The following is a 20,698-nucleotide window of genomic DNA, read 5'->3' as shown; positions in this document are numbered from 1 at the left end:
CTGGCCTTGCCTACCGCCTGCCACGCCCCCAAGCGAACCCCTGCTCTTGCAGAGACAGAGAGGCCTGGGCCCCAGGCCTGCCTGTCAAAGTTGGGAAACTGGAAAGAGAAATAAATCCTCAAAGATGTTCCGTCATGGAGGTAGCTGTGGCAGGCCCTAGCACACAACACCCCAACCACAGACCACCAAACTGACACTGGCACCCCACCAACGTACACGCTGACACCGATTATACAAAAGGGGGAGGGGACCGGGAGGCAGAGCCCGGGAGACAATTGGGCCAGCAGCCCCATCCTCCCTGCAGGCGGGACTGGGGCTCTTGGCGGCGCCCCCACTCCCTGGCCCAGTCCTGACCATCTTGGGCTTCCTCTCCCTGCCCCATCTCCATGACAACCGCATCCTTTGGATGCTCCAGCCACCACAGAATTGATCTCGAAATGTAGCTTTGTTAGCAGACCCTAGCGGGCAAAAAGGGCGGAGGGCGGCTCCCGCCACCCAGCCTGCGGTCCTCTCACCACCCGAAACCCCTTCCTAGTTTCTAGCTGGCCTCCTAAGGAGAGGGGCGGGGTCCCGGAGCATGCAGGCCTTGGGGACACAGTTGGCCCGCGGCCCCACTCACCACTCGGGTCCCTGCCTCGGGGTTCCCTCTCACGGCGGGGCCATGCGGAAGCCACCCCTGGACCCGAGGTCCCGCGCCGCCGCCTGTTGGAGCTCCCCGCGTCCGTCCGTCCGTCCGTCCGTCCGCTTCTGTCCCTTCAGGTGTTGGAGCCTCGGCCGTGGAGAGGCTGGGCAGAGAAGGAGGGGACGGACTGCAGGAGGGAGGGAACAGAGCAGCGAAGGAGGGAGGGAGGGAGGAGCGGGAAGGACGGGAAGGGCGGGGGGTGGAGGGGCTGCCAGTGCGCGCGCCGCCGGGAGGGGACGGTGGCCACCAGGAGGGCCCACCCGCCGTGCCTGGCCACGAGCGCGGGCGACCCTGCGCGGGGAGCCCACCCACAGGACGCGGCCACCCCTGGCCCCGCACCGGCCCCGCTCTGGACCCTTTAAGAAAGTGGGGGAGGGGAGTTCCACGAGGTCCCGCCCCCCTCCTAAGCCGGCCCAGCCTCTGTCCTCGAACCTCTGGCCGACCTAACCACAGTCCCATCTGTCCCAGCCCCTGATGGAGGGACGGGCCTTGCCCCCACCCCCCAGAATCCCCATTTTCATCATGGGAGGGCTTACCTTGGTGTTTAGGGAGCAAAGTAGAGAGAGCCACAGAGAGAGACAGGCGCCCAGGGGTGCGGACAGACTCGGGAGTTGGGGACAGTGGACTGGGCAGAAGAGAGGAGACAACAGAGAGGCCCTGCTGCGGGTGGGAGTAAAGACGGGGTCACCCTGGGCAGGCAAGGGGCGACGGGAGACAGCGCTCTGGGGGACAGAAGCACCTGCCCTAGCCTCTCCTCCGGCTAGTCATGACCTCGCGGGGGGGGGGGGGGGGGGGGGGGGGGGGGGGCCAGCCCAGGTCTGCAGCTTCCTGGAGGAGTTCCACCAGACTGTGCCTGCACTCCACACTAAGGACTTCTTGGCTGTAAATCTACAGAGCAAGATCTGACCCCCCAGAGAGACACTAAGAGGCTCCAAACCCTAGGAGTTGGGGGAGGGAAGGGTGAGAAGGCCCGGTCCTCGGGGAAGGGGACGCAGGGCTACCACGGGAGCCCACTTTTCACTCTCTCCCTCTTCTTCGGCTTCCAGCTTCTGGTCACCAAACCCAGTCTCTTCTAATGCTTTCCCTGTGTCCTATGTGACTCAAAACGATCCTACGACCCATTTTACAGATGAAAACACTAATGCTCCGAGAGCAGACCTCATTTGCCCCGGGTTTCAGGAGATCTAAGGAACCAGTGGGCAGTTGAGAGAGGGCTTAGAACACAAGCTTTCACCCCCCACCAGCCCTCAGACACCCTCTCATGCAGGAACCTCAGATCTTCTTGGGGGAGGAGAGACAACCTGACCCCACTACTGCCCTGCCGTTGAGGAGGGTGGCCACGCCTGGGGCTCGGGAGGAGGTAGAGGCACCAGGCATTCCTACTGCACGCCCACCCAGGTCACGGCCTGCACGTCCTCCCAGGTCACGGCCGGACCACCTTTCTAGGCTCCCACTCCATCTGCCCCATGCAGATGGTAGAGACTTGACTGATAAGGGCTGGGCAGGGACAAAAGGAGCTGATGAACTGGGTGCTTGTCCACACGGAGCCAGGCACCTGTGTGCGTTCAGTGGGCATGGCTCTGCTGGTGAGGACCACTTGCTGGGCCTGGAAGTGTAGCTCAGTGGTTAGCGTCCTCGCCTAGCCTAGCAGCCGAGCATGCCTGAGGAAGCGGCTCTTCACTTTTTGTCTCCCATGCCCTGAGACCTGTAAGATCAGGGCTGGCTTGTCACAAGTATCCCTATCCACAGAGCAGGGAAGAATGGCAGGGAGGGAGAGCCATGTGCTGTCACCCACCCTCCCCCAGCCAGTGCCTCCCAGCTCCACCACTGTCCTCGTTCCTCTCCGCAGGGCATGGGAGCTCCTTGAAAGCCGTCTCTGACAGCTGTCCCCAATCCCTCTCTCTTGACTCTCCGTTAGTTACATTCTCCTTCCTGTGACCACATATCTGAGGAAAGCAGCTTAGGGGAAGGGCTGCTTTGGGCTCACAGTCGATGGGGAAGGCGTGCTGGCTGGCGGGAGCCTGAGGCCGTTGGCGGCACTGAAGCAGTCAGGAAGGGGAAAGGTGAATGCTGGTGCTCTGCTCCCCCCCCCCCCCCGCTTTTTTTTCCAGTTCAGGACCCCAGCCCATGGAATGGTGTTATCCACGTTAAGGTGGGTCTTCTACCTTGGTTACCTCAGTCTAGAAACTCCCTCACCAGCATACCCAGAGATTTGTCCCCTAGGTGAGTCTAGATCCTGTCAAGATGGCCATTGATATTAACAGACTCTAGCACAGCTCCAGTTTCTGCCCTCACAACCCATGACGCCATTCATGAGAACCACCGTTCATGAGAACCACCGTTCATGAGAACCACCACTCATGAGAACCACCGTTCATGAGAACCACCGCTCATGAGAACCACCGTTCATGAGAACCACCGTTCATGAGAACCACCACTCATGAGAACCACCGTTCATGAGAACCACCACTCATGAGAACCACCACTCATGAGAACCACCACTCATGAGAACCACCGTTCATGAGAGAACCACCGTTCATGAGAACCACCGTTCATGAGAACCACCGTTCATGAGAACCACCGTTCATGAGAACCACCACTCATGAGAACCACCGTTCATGAGAACCACCATTCATGAGAACCACCGTTCATGAGAACCACCGTTCATGAGAACCACCGTTCATGAGAACCACCACTCATGAGAACCACCACTCATGAGAACCACCGTTCATGAGAACCACCGTTCATGAGAACCACCGTTCATGAGAACCACCACTCATGAGAACCACCGTTCATGAGAACCACCGTTCATGAGAACCACCACTCATGAGAACCACCATTCATGAGAACCACCGTTCATGAGAACCACCACTCATGAGAACCACCGTTCATGAGAAGCACCGCTCATGAGAACCACCACTCATGAGAACCACCACTCATGAGAACCACCGTTCATGAGAACCACCACTCATGAGAACCACCACTCATGAGAGAACCACCATTCACCAGCACAACTCCCAAGTACAGATGTGCAGCTTGGGTGCTGCACAAGGACGCCTGAGCTTGCAGACACCCCAAGGAGCTGGAATCACCCACTCGCTTCTCACCGGGTTACAGATGCCAGGGAAAGTCAACGTTTCTTGCATCCCCAAGTAGATGCAGTAGGCATGCCTACCCAGCCAGGCCCATCCGAGTCACATATGACAGTCCTGGAGGCTGACTGTAGCCCGGGCCGTGTGGCAATGCCAAGCCCATGTCCACCGTGCAGACTTCTTTATTTCTCTGCAGCGTTTGACACTGTCCTCTGTCTTGGGACTCTACTCCCTGATGAAATGACTAGCTTCAAATCAATGGGTGACGGCACGTGACCCCCAGGTCAGATCTAGATGCCAGTACCGGCTGAGGTTCCTGCCTTAACTCAGCCCAGGGGAGTCCCCAGCCCTCTTCCTGCTCTCCTGCCCACCCAGGTCAAACCCTGGAAGCCATCTTTGTCTTCCTCTCCAATCCCCGGATAGTCAGAGACATCCCACCTAGGTCCCAGGTTGGCCACTGTGGTCAGTCCCACTGCCACCATACTAGCCCAGCCACCCTCTCTTCCCCAACTGTCACTGTGGCCTCGTAACTGGTTCCACCCACACCCCTAGCATTCAAGCGCAGCAGCTATGGGGGCGGGGGTGACTATGGAACGGAAAGACCCCACACTCTCTTGCTCAAATTCAAGCAGTAGCTCTCTACGGCTCGGTCCCATCACCCCGCCATCTTCCCATGGCCTCCCGAGTCCTCCACTGTTTCTCTCCCAGCTCCTCTCTGACCTCGCCTCCTCAGCCACACCAGCATCCTTAGGCATCTTCTCTTGCACCAGGCGCATTTGACCTCAGGACCCTTGTCTGTGATGTGTCCCCTTCCTAAAACACTCCTCCCCCAGAGATCTGCACAGCCCAGCCCCCTCAGCTCTCCTTCCAGCTGTCAATGCCCCCACCACTTCCCTCCCTCACCACCACCTCCCACCCCACTCCACCCCCCACCCCCGCTTTCTTTCCCTCCACAACATGAATGCACACATTCCGTTCACTTACTCATTCTGGCCTCTGCCTCTCCTGCCCCCACCTCCTAGACCATAGGCTCCATGACGGTTTAATTGAGTTCTTTTACTTCTCTGTCCCTGGGAGCTGGACTGGCACCTGGTAGGTACATCTGGGGCATTCAGACGATGAACACATCAGCAGATAAAGCACGCCTTTAATCCCAGCACTTGGGAGGCAGAGGCAGGTGGATCTCTGTGAGTTCGAGGCCAGCCTGGTCTACAGAGCGAGTTCCAGGACAGGCTCCAAAGCTACACAGAGAAACCCTGTCTCAAAAAAAAAACAAAAAGAAGAAAAAAGAAAGAAAGAAAGAAGCTGTAAATACTAAAAGTGGTTTTGAAACAAAAACAAGCATGTGAAAACACAAAACGGGGGTGATGATTGCTAACCTTTGGGTAGGAGCTACTTCAGCAGCTGCAGGGAAGACCTGTCTTGGGAGATTTCCCCAGACCTGGGAGACACCCCTCCAGGCTCCGACGGCTTCCCAGTCACAACTTGCGCCTCCATATTGCTTGGACAGCTGCTCCTTGGGGTTAGGTCCCTTCTCTCTTTCCTGAGTCCCCAGATCCCCCACGAGCCAAGGAAGCATACAATAGGAAAGAAACAGTACTGAACCAAAGAATAAATGTGAGGCCAGGGACCAGTCCCTGCGTGGGCCAAGGACTCCACAGGGCCAGAGGAGGGAAGCCACATGTCAGGGGTCTGGGCAGGGAGATACAGAGGCTGGGCTGAATCCCTGGAACCTCCGTGTCATCTGGAAATGAGAACACTACCCTAAAACCTGTGTGGGGACGAGGAAAGACCCTTCCCACTGGACAGGCCCTGTCAGGAAGGACCAGCACTGAGAGGTGGGGCAGCAAATGGGGCAGCCAGGAAGGAAGGTTCAAGAGGGTCCAGGTTTGCCCCCTCCCCTCCCCTAGCAAGCAGCTGCTGCCAGCCCAGAGCCAGGACAGTGGACAAAGCCCTACAGGGGAGGGCCAGGGACCAGCAGTGCCTAGAGCCAGCAGGCCGCGGTCCCAGGGCACAGCGGTGCATGGCCCAGAACTCCATCTGAGAGCCTTTGTGGGCCTCTGGGAGCCTGCCCAGGAGAGTACGGGAACTGGCGATGGTGAGATGGGGTGGGAACCCCCTGCTTCCTGGGGGCCATCCAGGCCTGAGTAATCAGGGGTTCAAAGAGCACCCCATCTGCCCTACTTGGTCCCAGAGCTGCCGGGACTAGAGTGGCCAGTGCCACTCATTCCTGAGTTCAGGGAAAGGGGATCGACTAAGCCAGGCAACTTCTAGCTTGAGGCTGAACCTCCCTTCTCCCTCAGCGCTCTCAGCCCTCAAGAATCGAGTAGGACAAGCTTTCTCAAAAGCCAAGGGACACCTGACAAGTCAGATCTTGCCCAGCCTTCCAGACAGCAGGTTCGCAGAGAGCTAGCTGGCGCTGGAGGGAGCGGGCCCGGAGAGCGTGGCTCTCTGCCGCCCTCTGCTGGTAGCACCTTGAATTACAGCGCACCACGTCACCAGGCAGGCACCTGGTCCTCCCGGAAGGGCAGCCGGGCATTCTTGGACTAAGCGAGCAAGCAGATACCCATCCTTAGAGTCATCACTCGGCCTTAGCTGCAACGGACGTCCAGCCACAGCCGTCTATCACCAGCATCCGCGTCCCGATTCTCGCTCCTTCGACAAGTCCTTTATCTAGTCCAGCCTGAGTATTTTCTCAACTTCGTCCGGGCTATCTCCAAAGACCATGCCCTTTCACAATATGGATGGAAACAGAGATGCTCTTATCTTCTGGTGACCAGGGCCGCCTTTTCTGTCGGCCAACGACCACCAAGCACTGAGGGAGATGCAGGCACTTCGCCCCAAGTCCTGATGCACCAAGGAAAAGTGTAAGTGTCACCACCCGGATCCGTCCTCCCTGCGCCCAGGAAAACGGAGTCGATCTTTTGGGGTTGGGCCGCCACCTGCTGGTGGACACAGAAACTGCAACTGCCCCGCCTGGTAGAAACCCGACCCTAGAGAGCACATAAGATAACAAATGCTAACTTTTATTTTGCCCTTGTACAGGGCTCCTGCCAAGTTCTTTTGAGAGATGAGAAGATGAAGTAGTAGTCTTCCACTGAACCCAGGCTAGCCTCCAACTAGCTATGGACCCGACACTGTCCTTAAAGTCTCCTAAGTGCTGAGATTACAGGCATGTGCCACCATGGTCTAGCACTCCTGACAAGTCATCCAAACTGGTCAGCCTATTCCACTTTCTCTGAATGAGGGGAACATTATTCACGCCACCCCACCTTTGAGGACACTGTTGCTTGCTGACAGTTCTATTTCATTTTGTTTTCTTTTGGGAGTGCTGGGTATTGGACGCATCTCGTGACACATGCTAACCCACAGAGCCACCGCCTCAACCGTATGGCTGACAGTTAAGTGACTTGCACAGGGCTCTCTTCCTGGGTGCTAGCACCTGAGCTGGGGTTGGGGAGCTCACAATCTGAGCCCACTTACCACGCCAGCTTGGGCATAATGCTTGCAGCTATAATAGTAGATGAGGCCCCAGTCCCTCCCCACCCCAAAGCCTACCCTGTTGGCCTGAGAAGTTCCCTAGGGCACAGCGAGGGAAGGTCTACATCCTTGCCCACCTCCCTTGGGCTCTGGTGAAGGAGTCACCATGTGCTAGCCTCTCTCACCTGGAGATATGCAATCCTTCCCCTGCAGGCCCTCCCCCGACGCAGCCCAGGACTCGGGCATTGCTTCCTCACAAGGCAGGCTCCCCCAGCGGGGTCCTGGTGGCTGAGGCAATGCTAAGAACACCTTACCGCTCCTGAGCAGACATAGCCGAATTCCATGTCACAGGCAAAGTGAACCATGCCCAGGGCTGAACCAATCACTGAGGCCTGAGCTATGAGGAGGAGGGACCTAGCTAGAGTAATGTCCCAGGACATTCACAGGTGCTGATGGTGGGAGAGACCATGTCTCCAGGGAAATCTGGGGACAAATGCCAAGAGGCCCCAAGAGAGGAGAATTGACTACTGTCTCGCATACAATTCAAGTGGCCATTGTCTTAGACAAGGTTTGTTTGGGTGGTTGTTTTTTGTTTGTTTTTGTTTGTTTGTTTGTTTTGTTTTGTTTTCCAAATAGGGTTTCTCTGTGTAACAGTCCTGGCTGTCCTGGAACTCGCTTTGTAGACCAGGCTGGCCTTGAACTTACTGAGATCTGCCTGCCTCTGCCTCCCAAGTGCTGGGGTCAAAGACGTGCACCACCACCGCTCAGCATTAGTTAGGGTTTTTATTACCATGAAGAGACACCAGGACCATAGCAACTCTTACAAATGAAAACATTTAATTGGGTGGCTCACTTACAGTTTCAAAGGTTCAGTCCATTAAAGGTTCAGGGAGCATGGTGGTGTGCAGGCAGAGGTGGTGCTGGAGAAGTAGCTGAGTCATACATCCTGCAGGCAACAGGAAGCTGACTGAGACGCTGGGCAGTATCCTGGGCATAGGAAACCTCTAAGACCACCCCCACAGTGACACACTTCCTCTAACAAGACCACACCCACTCCAGCAAAGCCACATCTCCTAATAGTGCCATTCCCTATGAGATTATGAGAGTCAATTACATTCAAACTACCACAGCCATCAAACTGCCATATTAGACATTGGGCTTAACTCATTTTTAGATTGAAGAATTCCAAATATTGTATATTCTCCACTCCCTCATCTGTTTGATAAATATATATTGATCCCAATTGTAGATGCCTCATATCAGGAGACAAAATAGACATAAATCTTCACTCTTCTTGAGGCTAGGGATGTATTAATAGCTCAGTTGTAGTAGAGTTGGGTCCAGAACTCCAGCACTGCGTAAGACCAAGCATGGTGGCTCTCGCCTACAACCTGGCACCCTGGGGGTGGAAGCAAACGGCTCAGAAGGTATGTCATCCCCAGCCAGTTAGAGACCAGCCTGCGCTACTTGAGATCCTGAAGGAAGAAAGGGGATGGTGGTGGATACGAAGAAACTCCCTGTAGGTCTAACCTTGGTGACACCTGCCTTTAATGAACATATCCAATCCATGATAGGCACTCGGGAGGCAGAGACAGGCAGGTCTCTGTGGGTTTGAGCCCAGCCTGGTCTGCATAGCGAGTTCTACATCAGCCAGGCTTACCAAGTTACAGCATGTCTCAAAAAATGAATAAACAAGCAAATAAATAAATAAGCTACTAATTAATTAATTAATTAGATGTGTTGATTAATTAACTAATTAAAATAGTCAGTCACTTCTTGCCTTTCTCCCAGTAGGAAATAGAGAGGAAGAACAATAGACATGATAAGCTATGGATGCTTATAATATTGTCAACAGTGGTAACGAGGCAGAAAGGAAACCAGGAAGCCTGGAGTATGGCTCAGTGGAAGGATAGGGGAGGGGGATAGCCCACCAGGTAAGTGGTGGGTGACTCTTGGAGTTGAGCCAAGTGAGAGGGACTAAGGCCTGGTGGGCACTCCGTCACCAGAACCCAAGGGAGGCAGGCATAGGCACACACCTTCCCTAGGTGTGCCCTGGGGAGCTCTCAGGCTGGAGGCCAAAGTGGAAACCTTGCAGACTGGAGAACTCTGTTATCGAATAAGTGCAAGCCAAGCTGAGCTATGTTCTGCCCGAGACAGCGTGTGAAGTGGGATCAGACTGGGAGCCCCCCAGATCAGGTGCCAGCGCCCAGCTAAAGCATGCAAGAAGGGGGGTCTGCGGGGTCACTTAACTGCATGGTGTCACTAGGGGAGAAGCTGGGGCTACCACTTTAAACAGAATGTTATTGGGGCCTGGCAGTGGTGGTGCACGCTTTTAGTTCCAGCGCTTGGGAGACAGAGGCAGGAGGATCTCTATGAGTTTGAGGCCAGCCTGGTCTACAGAAGGAGTTTCAAGATAGCCAGGGTTACACAGAGAAAACTTGTCTCAAAGAAAAAAATGTTATTGGGGTACTTTAAAACTGCCTCTTAACATTAAAAACAAAAGTGATAAAGAACTTTGTCACACAGCTATCTGGCCTAGGAGAGATTCAGGGAAGAAGTAAAACCAGTGCAAAAGCCTGGGATGGGCATGGGGTAGGCATGGGGTGGGCATGGGTGGGCACAGGGTGGGCACGGACATGTCACAGACCAGCAATGAAGGATGCAGGGTTTGAGAAGTGGGGCAGGGTGACAGGTAAATGATGTGGGGCCTTTGGCGTTTAGTGACATGAGGCACTACGAAAGACTGTGTTTGAAGGAGTCCTATGGTTGTGCCGAGACCGGGATTGGAGGTCAGTCAGAAGGACAGCGGGGACCAGCTAGGAAGGACAAAAGCAGTTAAGCCGACTCCATCTTCTTCCTCCCTCTCCTCCGTCCCTCCGGTCTCTCCCATGTACACCCTCCCTCTAGAGACCGTGGCCTGTTTCTCTTTGTTGTTATTGCACATATGTACAAATGCCTAAGGATGTGAGTACAGCCTGCTCAGTGTTTCTCGTCTTGATTGTATGTACACGGTTTCGGGGCTGACCACTCGGTATCGGATCACCAACTAGGGACTCAGCCTTGGGAAAGGCCGTTTCTCCTGTTCTCAGCATTCCTTAGTAGAAAAGGGAAGGGGGAGCCGGGCGGTGGTGGCGCACGCCTTTAATCCCAGCACTAGGGAGGCAGAGCCAGGCGGATCTCTCTGAGTTCGAGGCCAGCCTGGGCTACCAAGTGAGTTCCAGGAAAAGGCGCAAAGCTACACAGAGAAACCCTGTCTTGAAAAACCAAAAAAAAAAAAAAGAAAAAAAAAAAGAAAAGGGAAGGGGGGAAATAGTGTAAATTCTATCTTAATTAAATTTAATTAATTAACGATCTCCTCCCCCAAAGAGTCAGCTACAAATACACACTCGGGATGGGAGAATAAGACCTCCAACGAAGGAGGAGGGGTCAGCGGACCCGGAACGGTAGAAGCGGGAGAAGGGGAAAGGGAGAAGTGAGAATGGGCTCTGAGAAGGCGTGTCCCGGGGAGGACGAGAGAAGCGGGGGTGGGGTGTCTTAGTTTGGGTTTTTATTGCTGTGAAGCGACACCATGACCACAGCAGCTCTCACAAGGAAAACATTTAATTGGGGGGGAGGGCTCGCTGACAGTTTCAGAGGGTCAGTCCATGATGATCATGAAGGGGAGCATGGCCGCGTACAGGCAGATGTGGGCTGGAGCTGAGAGTGCTGCATCTTACAGGCAACAGGAAGTCCACTGACTGTCACACTGAGGGAGGCTTGAGAAAGAGACCTCAAAGCCCGCCCCCACAGTGACACACTTCCTCCAACAAGGCCACACCTACTCCAACGAGGCCACACCTCCTAATAGTGCCACTCCCTTTGGGGGGTCATTTTCTTTCAAACCAGCACAGGGTCCTACCCACAAAAAGAAGGGGAAGGGTGAGGAGAGCCTGGCAAGAAAAGCGTTAGTTATGAATTCCTAATTAGTAAGCCCCATGGCCACCCCACCCATAACAGCCAAGAAGGGGAAACCCCGCCAACCACAGCCATGAGGGGGAGCGACAGGAACACCCCCCAACAGAGGCATGACAGAGACCATCTACAGTTCTCAAGAAAGAACTGCAGAGCCATTGAATGACACACGCCTTTAATCACAGCACCCAGTAGGCAGAAGCAAGTGGATCCCTTTGAGTTTGAGGCCAGCCTGGTCTACAGAGTTCCGGAGCAGCCCGAGCTATATAATGAGACCCTGTCTCAAAATAGATACATACATACATACATACATACATACATACATACATACATACTTACATAAAGAGATGTATATATGCATATGTATATGTGTGTGAAGGAGGATGAGCAAAGGAAGAAATCTGCCACCTGCTGTACAGGGGCGGACTTCTAATGCATCATGTTCAGAACGAAGTAAGCCCGGGGATAAACCTGTATGATCCTGTTCACAGACCTAGCATCTGCAGTACACAGAGTCATTGAGACCGCAAGCAGGGTCAGTGCCAGCAGGGGCCAGAGTGAGGACCAAAGAGCTGAAGAAAAAGCAGCTGGGCGGTGGTGGCACACGCCTTTAATCCCAGCACTTGGGAGGCAGAGTTCCAGGCCAGCCTGGGCTACAGAGGAAGTTCTAGGATAGCCAAGGCTACACAGAGAAACCCTGTCTCTAAAAACAAAACAAAAAATAAAAGTTCTGGAAGTATATATTAATGATAGTTACACCATATTATGAATGTATCTCATGGTACTGAGGGTTTTATTTTCTTTGAGAAGGGGTCTCAGGGTCTCATGCATCCAAGACTGACCTCAAACTCACCATATATAGCCAAAAACAATCTTGAATGTGTGTGTGTGTGTGTGTGTGTGCTTTAATATCATTCCTCCTTTGGGTGTGTTTGTGTGTGTGTGTGTGTGTGTGTGAGAGAGAGAGAGAGAGAGAGAGAGAGAGAGAGAGAGAGAGAGAGAGAGAGAGAGAGAGAGCCTCTCACTGGACCTGGAGTTTGCCAGTTCAGCTAGTCTGGCTCGCCGGCAAACCCCAGGGGTCCTCCTCTGCCTCCCCAGGACTGGGATATGGGCATGTGTCACTATGCCCAGCTTTTTACACGATGCTAGGGATCTGAACTCCCATTCTCATGATATTTAGATACGTACTATTTCGTGCGTTTGTATGTGTACATATGTCCACAACAGATATACACATATAGTCACAATAAAAATTAAATAAAATCAAATACTCTTTTTAAAAATAATAGTTAATGCCGGATGGGCACGCCTTTAATCTCAGCACTTGGAAGGCAGAGGCAGGTGAATCTCAGAGTTCAAGGTCAGCCTGGTCTACAGAGTGAGTTCCAGGACAGCCGGGGCCACAGGGCCACAGAGAGAAACCCTGTCTCAAAAAACAAACAAAATAATGATAATAATAATAATAATAGTGATAATAATAATAATAATAATAATAATAATAATAATAATAATAATAGGCCGGGCGGTGGTGGCTCACGCCTTTAATCCCAGCACTCGGGAGGCAGAGCCAGGCGGATCTCTGTGAGTTCCAGGCCAGCCTGGGCTACCAAGTGAGTTCCAGGAGAGGCGCAAAAGCTACACAGAGAAACCCTGTCTCGAAAAACCAAAAAAAAATAAATAATAATAATAATAATAATAATAATAGCAGCTAACAAATATTTACTATCTTACTCCATGCTGAAAACTGGACCAAGGCCTAGAGGCTATGAAGACTCAGTGGACTCAGGCATCTTAGCCCCACCTTCTATTCCCTTTGGTTTTAGGGATCCCTCCATGGGTAACAACTCTGACTCTTCATGGGGATCTTTATATAACTGCTGGTGAATACTGTGCTGAGACCACAGACATAACCCACAATTGCCCCCCGCCCCCACACCCGCCGGCCAGGGCCTTGCAGCTCTCGGGTGACCTGTGACAAAGATAGAACAGGGCTTTAGAAACATGCCACCAAGCTCAGGCGTCTTGTGTGTGTATGTTGTTTTGTTCCGTCATGTCTTTGAGGCAGGGTCTTGCCATGTACCCCAGGCTAACCTCCAGGTTTAGGCTGAGTGCCCTAATTGCTGGGCTACATGCATGAGCCGCTACACCTGGATTAGCAACATCAACAAAGGCATGAAGATTTGTCTCTGTGTGTTTCCAGACTGGTAAGTGAACCGTGGTATCAGACACCCAATCAAGACAAAAGACCGAGGGTTAAGACCAAAGTGACTGGGCCAAACTCCCTAGGTTCTTCATGTGTGCGCGGGTGTATACGCACATGTATGCAGGTCCATGTGGAGGTCAGAGGACGGCCTCCAGTGTCCTCAAGGGCTTTCCACCTTTTTTTGTTTGAGACAAGGTGTCTCACTGGCCTGAAACTCTGCATGTAGGTTAGGCTAGGCTGGCTGCCAGTGATGCCCCTATACTAACCCCCAATGCTGGGACTGCAAACCGGGGTCAGAGGCACTCAGCATCATGCTTGTCTTCTTTTATGTTGGCTCTGGGCATCAAACAAGCACTTTTCTAATAGCTCTCTTCCTGACCCCAAACCTCCTAGACTCTGATCCTAACTCTGCCACTTCCTGGTTAACTTGGGCAAGTTACTTAACCTCTCTGCGCTTCGGTTTCCTCTTCTCTGAAATGGAAGTGGTGTCAGCTCCTTAACTGGGTCGTTCTGAAGTGGGACTGTCAGCGCTCAGAGGCTGGTATGTGCTCTCCTGGCTGTCAGGACACTTGGAGGGTTAACTCTAAACCCACGAGATGGGATTGAATGAGGACCAACAGGAAAGTTGACATTCAGGTTCCCACCAAGCGATTATACAGGTGTGGGGTCAAGGAACGCCAGCTGGGTGTCTGCCCATGAGAAGCAGCCTGAGGGTCCAGTTGATTGACAGGGCAGCTGCAGACAAACCAGTTATTGTGACCTTCTGGTCACACTGGGGTATCCACTAAGGGAGCACTAGGAGCCGAGGTGGATGACCTTGACCTTAAACTGGGAGTGTCATGGTGGAGGCTACCCTTTGTTGGTGGGAATATAATCCATATGACCAGGGCCATGGAGATGATTCAGAAGTTACAGGGCCTGTGACCCCACGATGCAGGCCTGATATCTGAATTTGATTCCAAGAGCACACAAAAAGGTGGACGGAGAGAGCCGCCTCCATGACACTGACCTCTAAGCCCTAGATGCTCACCATGGCAGTTACACCCACAGAACAACACATCATGCATACGTGCACAATAATAATAAAAACAAAACTTGAAAAATGAATAAGATAAAATATACAACCATAGCCAAGCAGCACTCTGGAGGCAGAGGCAGGTAGACCTCTGTGAGCTCAAGGCCAGCCTGGTCTACAAAGTGAGTTCCAGGACAGTCAGAGCTACATAGTGAGAACAAATCGCTCAAAAAAAAAAGCTGGGCTATGGGGGCTGGAAAGATGAATCAGCAGTTAAGAATGATTCCTGCTCGTCCAGGGGCCCCATGTTAGGTGGTTTAAACCACCTATAAGTCCAACCAGGGTATTGGCCACCTTCTGACCTCCATAGACACCTGCAAACAAACGTCAGACATTCACACACACACACACACACACACACACACACACACACACACACACACACAGGGAGAGAGAGAGAGAGAGAGAGACTTGCTGTCAAGCGACCTGAGTTCAATCCCCAGGACCTACATGATAAAGAACTGACTTCCTGAAGTTGTCCTTTGACCTCCATGCCCTGTGACATACATCTACACATGCACACACAATAAATAAATGGAGTAAAATGTAAAATAATAAGCAAATCTTAAAAAAAAATGCTGGGACGTGGTGGTGCACACAAAACTTAGAAGCGGAAGGATCCGGTTCAGTGGCCAGCCTATCCTTGGGCAAGTTCCTGGCCAGAGGGACCCTGTCTCAGAAGACAAAAAAAAAAAAAAAAAAAAAACCAGTACTCCAAGGATGACAGCTGATGCTGCCCTCCAGCACGTGCACCTGCACCCCACACACATACACAAGTGTGTACATATATACACGCACTAACACACAAAGAAAAAAGCCAAAAATGAAAACCGGCGTGGTGGGGCATGTAATTGCAGCTCTCCAGAGGCAGAAGCTGGAGGATCAGAAAGTGTAAGATCCACACAGTGATTTAGAGGCCAGCCTGGTTACTCTGTCTCCCATATAACAACAATGCAGGAAGCCGAGCGTGACAGTACAAGCCAACGCTCCGAAGCTGAGGCAAGAGAATCACTGAGTTCAAAGCCAGGGCTATGTCGTAAGAAGTAAGATCCAAAAAGGAAAGAGCTGAAAATGGGGGGAAAAAAAAACCAGGACAGTGGAGAAGAAAAGCTAGGTGCCTAGGGTCATTCCTCCTCAACCAGAGACTCCATGTGCCTGACGTGTGAGAGGAGGGAGTGCTCGGAGAATGACCAGATCTTGTGGGGGCCTCTGGAGGATCAGGACTGAAACCTTCCCTCCTCCATGCTCCAAAGGGTCCTGCCCTGGGAACCCAGCTTTGCCTTGACCCGGCTCCCAGCCCCAGGTTCTAAGAGGAGGAAGTGGGTGGGGCATGAGAGCAGAGAGTGGTTGTGGGTAGACAGTGGAGGAGGCACTGCCCTGGAAGATGCCCCTCGTCTCTAGCACGGCCACTTGGGAAGGAGATTCTCCTGGTTCGGGAGTCCATTCTCCTGTCCCTAGCCTGTCTTCCCAGGCCTGTCACGCACCCAAGGGCTCTTCAGACACAAACCCCCACATCTGCTGTGTCTATGGCGAGAGGCCGCCTCCGCCAACTGCAGCTAATCTTGGTCTGGCCTCTCACGGTAACACATTGGCACCAGTTTGGAGAAAGAGGCCCCAAGGAGCTGTTTGGAGGGTGGGATTGGGGACATTTTTTCCTTCCATGTATTTCTAATTTTCCTGCAACCAACACATATTTTCTTATGTGTTGGAAAAACAGTCACTGCAGAAATGGCCTGTCCCAACCACAGCACACCCAGGGGACGGCTGCTCAGGAGACGAGGCCCTGGGAAGAAGATGGCCCATGAGGAGTAGAAACTGTCGGAACTGGAAAGAAAGCTGGCATAAGGACTGAGGACCACCTGCCCTCAGGACCACTGGGTGCCTATGCAGGACAAAGAGGCCATTTGTTCTGGGCTTCGTGGGGTGAGTGAGCCATGCACACTGTTGGACAACACATAAAGCGAGTTGGGTCTGTTTCAGCTACTTTTCCCATTGCTTTGATAAAACACCTGTCCAACGATCTTAGGAAGGAAAGGGGTTTATTCTAGTCCAGGATACAGTCCATCGTGTCCAGAAGGGTCTGGCAATGCGAGCCTAAGACAGCCGGTCACATTGCATCTGCATTTGGGAAACAGCAACAAATGTACAACTTGTTTTCTCCTTCGCATTCAGGATCCCAACCCAAAGAACGGTGCTGTATACAGGGAGTGTATGTCCCACTTCAGTTAACCTAATCTAGGCAATGCTTCACCGGCTTGCCCAGAGGCTAACGGGAGGGAACCTCGAAGTCGATGCAAGACACCCCAAGACCAAGTAAGTTCTCAGCACAAAGGAGATTTATTTGCTCCAGAGGGACAGAGGGTAGGGAATAAGGGACAAAGACAGGAGACAGAGGATGAGGGAGAAGGGGAAGGGAACCAGGGAGAGGGGGTAGGGGTATTCGTCCCAGAGGGGGACAAAGGACTGCCTCTGGATAAGAGGAAACAGGCGTGGCACACAGGAAAATGGCAGATTATAAAGGTACAAGGGGAAACCCCATGTTAGGACGAGATGTTTAATTTTAATTGGGCATGTTAATTAGGTGAGCCAAGGGGGGCTTTTGATGGCTGTATTTCAATACTTTGATAGCTGGACCTTGGTGGTCAGCCTCAGCAGGAGGGAGTGGCCATGTAAGGGAGCAGACCTTGGTGTCCAGCTTCAGGAATGTAACCGTTTTTAGCAAAGCAGAGGGAATGAGGGGGAAGGGCAAGGCCTGCCAGAGTCACAGGCTCCACTGGGCTGGTGTCCCTTCGTTAACTAGATAGATAACCCCAGGACAGTCTAGCTAACCCCTCACAGGCCGGAGGCTGGTCTTCTATCCTAGAGCCCATCAAGTTGACAACTGAGACCACTACCGTCTCCCTCAAAGAGGCCCTGTAACAAGACAAGCTGTTTTTCAAGAAAGTGAGCTCCCCATCACAGGAGGTATGCAAACAACACGGGCAGCAGACCACTGGAAGACTTAAAGAGAGACTTCTAGACCGTTCAGAAGAATGGACCAAGAGTGTCTGAGGTCCCGGAAAGAGGCCCAGCGTGAAAAAAAAAAAACAAAAACAAAAGCAAAATATAAACAAAAAAACAAACCAACACAAAAGCAAAAACTTTTTAAAGAGATAGGGTTTGGGTGGGCAACAAGGTGGCTGAGGGGTAGACGCTGGCCACAGAGCCTGTTGACCTGAGCCCAAGCCACGGACCCATGTCATGGTAAGAGAGAACCAATTCCACGAAGTTGTCCTCTGACCTCCACAGGTGTGTATGGCAGGAGTGCCCCCCTACACACACACACACACACACACACACACACACACACACACACACACACACACTAAAAACATAGCGCTTAGCCAGGCTGTGGTGACTCACACTTTCAATCCCAGCACTTAGGAGACAGAGACAGGTGAATCTGAATTGGAGCCCAGCCTGGTCTACAGAGCGAGTTCTAGGACAGCCAAGACTACACAGAGAAACCCTGTGGGGGGAAGAAGCAGCTCAAGGTGAACTGTGAGCCCCCGATCAGACAGAAAGTGGCAAGGGTACTCTGATGCCATTTGAAATCTTGGTGGCAGGAGGTGTGGTCAGGTAGTGCTACCTGGAACAGTCTAGGCCCTCGGTCCCTCTCTCTCCCTTTTCTGGAATCATCTAGCCCTCTCTAGATAAAAATGAACAGGGCCAGCCGGGCGGTGGTGACACACACCTTTAATCCCAGCACTCGGGAGGCAGAGCCAGGCGGATCTCTGTGAGTTCCAGGCCAGCCTGGGCTACAGCGCGAGATCCAGGAAAGGCGCAAAGCTACACAGAGAAACCCTGTCTCGAAAAACAACAACAAAAAAAAAATGAACAGGGCCTCACTGCTGCCTCACTGGCTTGTCCTAGACAGCACCTCTCTTCTCCAGGTCTGACCCTCTGCTCACTGTCTCCGCTGAAACTTTTCTTCCAAGGGTAGCCCAAATTGTCAGTCACACTCTCGGGGAAGGGCGGTGGCTCAGGTTTTAAGGGAACCTGGCTCACAGTCCCTGGGACTCGGGCCTGATGCTCAAAGAGATTCAGCGGAGGTGGCAGGGCCCAACCAGGCAGCCTAGATACAGCTAGACGGCCAGGAAGAAACCCAGATGTTATCGCCCAGTGTGGTTGCCATGGTGATGGATACACCTGAGCTCACCGTGGTATTAAGGAAGCCTCTGCAAACAGTCTCAAGTCCCAGCTTCCCTCCCAGGACTGTCTGTGGGAAGGCTGGCAGGAGGAGGTACGGCCATGAGAGAGCAAAACGAGGCCAGAAGAGAGATGAAGAAACGCCATCTCCCACAGATGCCTTCCTAGTCTAAGGACCGGAGAGGTGGCTCACCGGATAAAGCGCTTGCCCTGCAAGCGTGGGGTTCTGAATTCAGATCCCTGTAACTCACTTAGAGAGGATGAGCTAGGGAGTGGGTAGGGCGTGTCTGTAATCCTGAAGCTTCAACATCCGCCTCATTTACATAAGAGGTCCAGGGGCCAACCTGGGCTACATGGGGCCAACCTGGGCTACATGAGGCCAACCTGGGCTACATGAGACCCTGTCAAAAAAAAAAAAGGGACAAGCCAGGTGGTAGTGGTGCCATGCCTATAATCCTAGCACTCAGGAGACAGAGAGAGGTCGGTCTCTGAGTTCGAGGCCAGCCTGGTCTACAGAGGGAGTTCCAGGACAGCCAGGGCTACAAAGAGAAACCCTGTCTCAAAAAACAAAAAAACAAAAAAAATTAATAACTGGGTCAGGATTCAGGATGTACCGCTATGGTAGAGAATTTGCTTAGCAAGTGCAAAACTCTGAGCTTAATCTCCGACATCACACACACACACACACACACACACACACACACACACACACACACACATATATATATATATATATATATATATATATATATATATATAATTTAAACTAAAACAGAGCTAAGAAGCTGTCCCCTTGCTGATCAGCTTTCATAGTGCCAGAGGTGAGGTGCAGGCTGCTGGGAGGCGAGGCCAGCCTGGTCTACAGAGGGAATTCCAGGACAGCCAGGGCTACACAGAGAAACCTTGTCTCAAAAAACAAAAATAGATAGATATGTTCATGTTGTCAAAACCTTCTGTTTTCTAAAAATTTATTTATTTTATATGTATAGGCGATTTGTCTGTGTGTATGTCTGTGCACCACATGTATCCTAGTTCCCAAGGAGGCCAGAAAAGGGTATCTGATCTCCTGGAACTACATTACACATGGTTGGGAGCTGCCATGTGCATGCTGGGAATTGAACTAGGTTCCTCTGGAAGAGCAGCCGGTGCTCTTGACCTCTGTTAAACCTCAGGCATCTCTCCAGCCCTGTCAAACTGCTTTCAAAGTATTTATGCTCAGAGTCGTAGATTGGGCTACTGTCAACCTCGCCTTAAAGCTTCCTTCTGCCATGGCAGCAGATGACGCAGACACACAGCTGGTCAACTGTGAGTGCTCAGCCACAAATGGGACAGAGCAGGCTGGTCTCGAACTCACTGAGACCTGCCTGCCTCTGCCTCCCAAGTGCTAGGATTAAAGGTGTGCGCCACCACTGTTAGAATCCACCCTCACTTCTGCACATGCGCAGTTAGGGGTCTTGCATCATGCGTCACCAGTGTACGTTGGCAACTACATACCCGCACCTTAAAAAGCTGGATGCAGGGCTGGAGAGATGGCTCAGAGGTTAAGAGCACTGACTGCTCTTCCAGAGGTCCTGAGTTCAATTCCCAGCAACCACATGGTGGCTCACAACCACCTGTAATGAGATCTGCTGCCCTCTTCTGGCCTGCAGGGATTCATGCAAACAGAGCACTGTATACGTAATAAATAAATAAGTCTTTAAAAAAAAAAAAAAAAAAAAAAGCTGGATGCCGACCCCATCCTCCCTCTCTCTGCTCCCCCCACCACCACCATCTTTCTCTCTCTCCAGGCCTGGCTCCTCTTTCCCCTCCCCCCTCTTCCCCCCCTAATAAAGCTCTGAAAACTAACACAAAACTAACACTGGGTTCTGTTGTGACCGTGACCTTTCTGCGCCACCACCAGGACTTTCAACCACACTGGGCAAAGAGGGACATCTTTACCAATCACTCCACTAACCAATCACTCCACTAAAGGGACATCAAAGAAGAGGAGGCAAAAAGGATTCAAGGGCCAGGGGATGGGGAGGTAG

General features: G+C 52.4%; 1 protein-coding gene and 1 long non-coding RNA gene across 5 annotated transcripts in view; one reads left to right on the top strand and one right to left on the bottom strand.

The window, feature by feature from the left end:
• Nucleotides 1–20,698, bottom strand: part of Psd2 (pleckstrin and Sec7 domain containing 2) — a 79,129-nt gene that overhangs the window by 51,127 nt on the left and 7,304 nt on the right. The window contains exons 1-4 of one of the 4 annotated variants that reach the window (XM_052741902.1): nucleotides 5,154–5,256; nucleotides 4,759–5,030; nucleotides 1,219–1,307; nucleotides 620–809 (exon numbers count right to left, since the gene is read on the bottom strand). The exons of 1 other annotated variant lie outside the window; for it this stretch is intronic. The gene's annotated coding sequence lies outside the window, so the exon portion shown is untranslated. Of the gene's footprint in view, nucleotides 1–619; nucleotides 810–1,218; nucleotides 1,308–4,758; nucleotides 5,031–5,153; nucleotides 5,257–20,698 lie in introns of those variants that run through there. 2 more of the 4 variants (XM_052741903.1, XM_052741904.1) reach the window with 2 other exon arrangements.
• On the top strand, nucleotides 6,531–19,432 carry LOC128112688 (uncharacterized). Its single transcript, XR_008219123.1, has 4 exons — nucleotides 6,531–6,641; nucleotides 16,201–16,406; nucleotides 16,656–16,796; nucleotides 17,347–19,432. It is a non-coding gene; the product is annotated as an uncharacterized LOC128112688 (long non-coding RNA).

Source organism: Peromyscus californicus, unplaced genomic scaffold (genome assembly GCF_007827085.1).
Source record: "Peromyscus californicus insignis strain IS unplaced genomic scaffold, ASM782708v3 Scaffold_17__1_contigs__length_78620276, whole genome shotgun sequence".
Taxonomy (NCBI): domain Eukaryota; kingdom Metazoa; phylum Chordata; class Mammalia; order Rodentia; family Cricetidae; genus Peromyscus; species Peromyscus californicus.
This window is presented reverse-complemented; position numbering and strand designations above follow the sequence as displayed.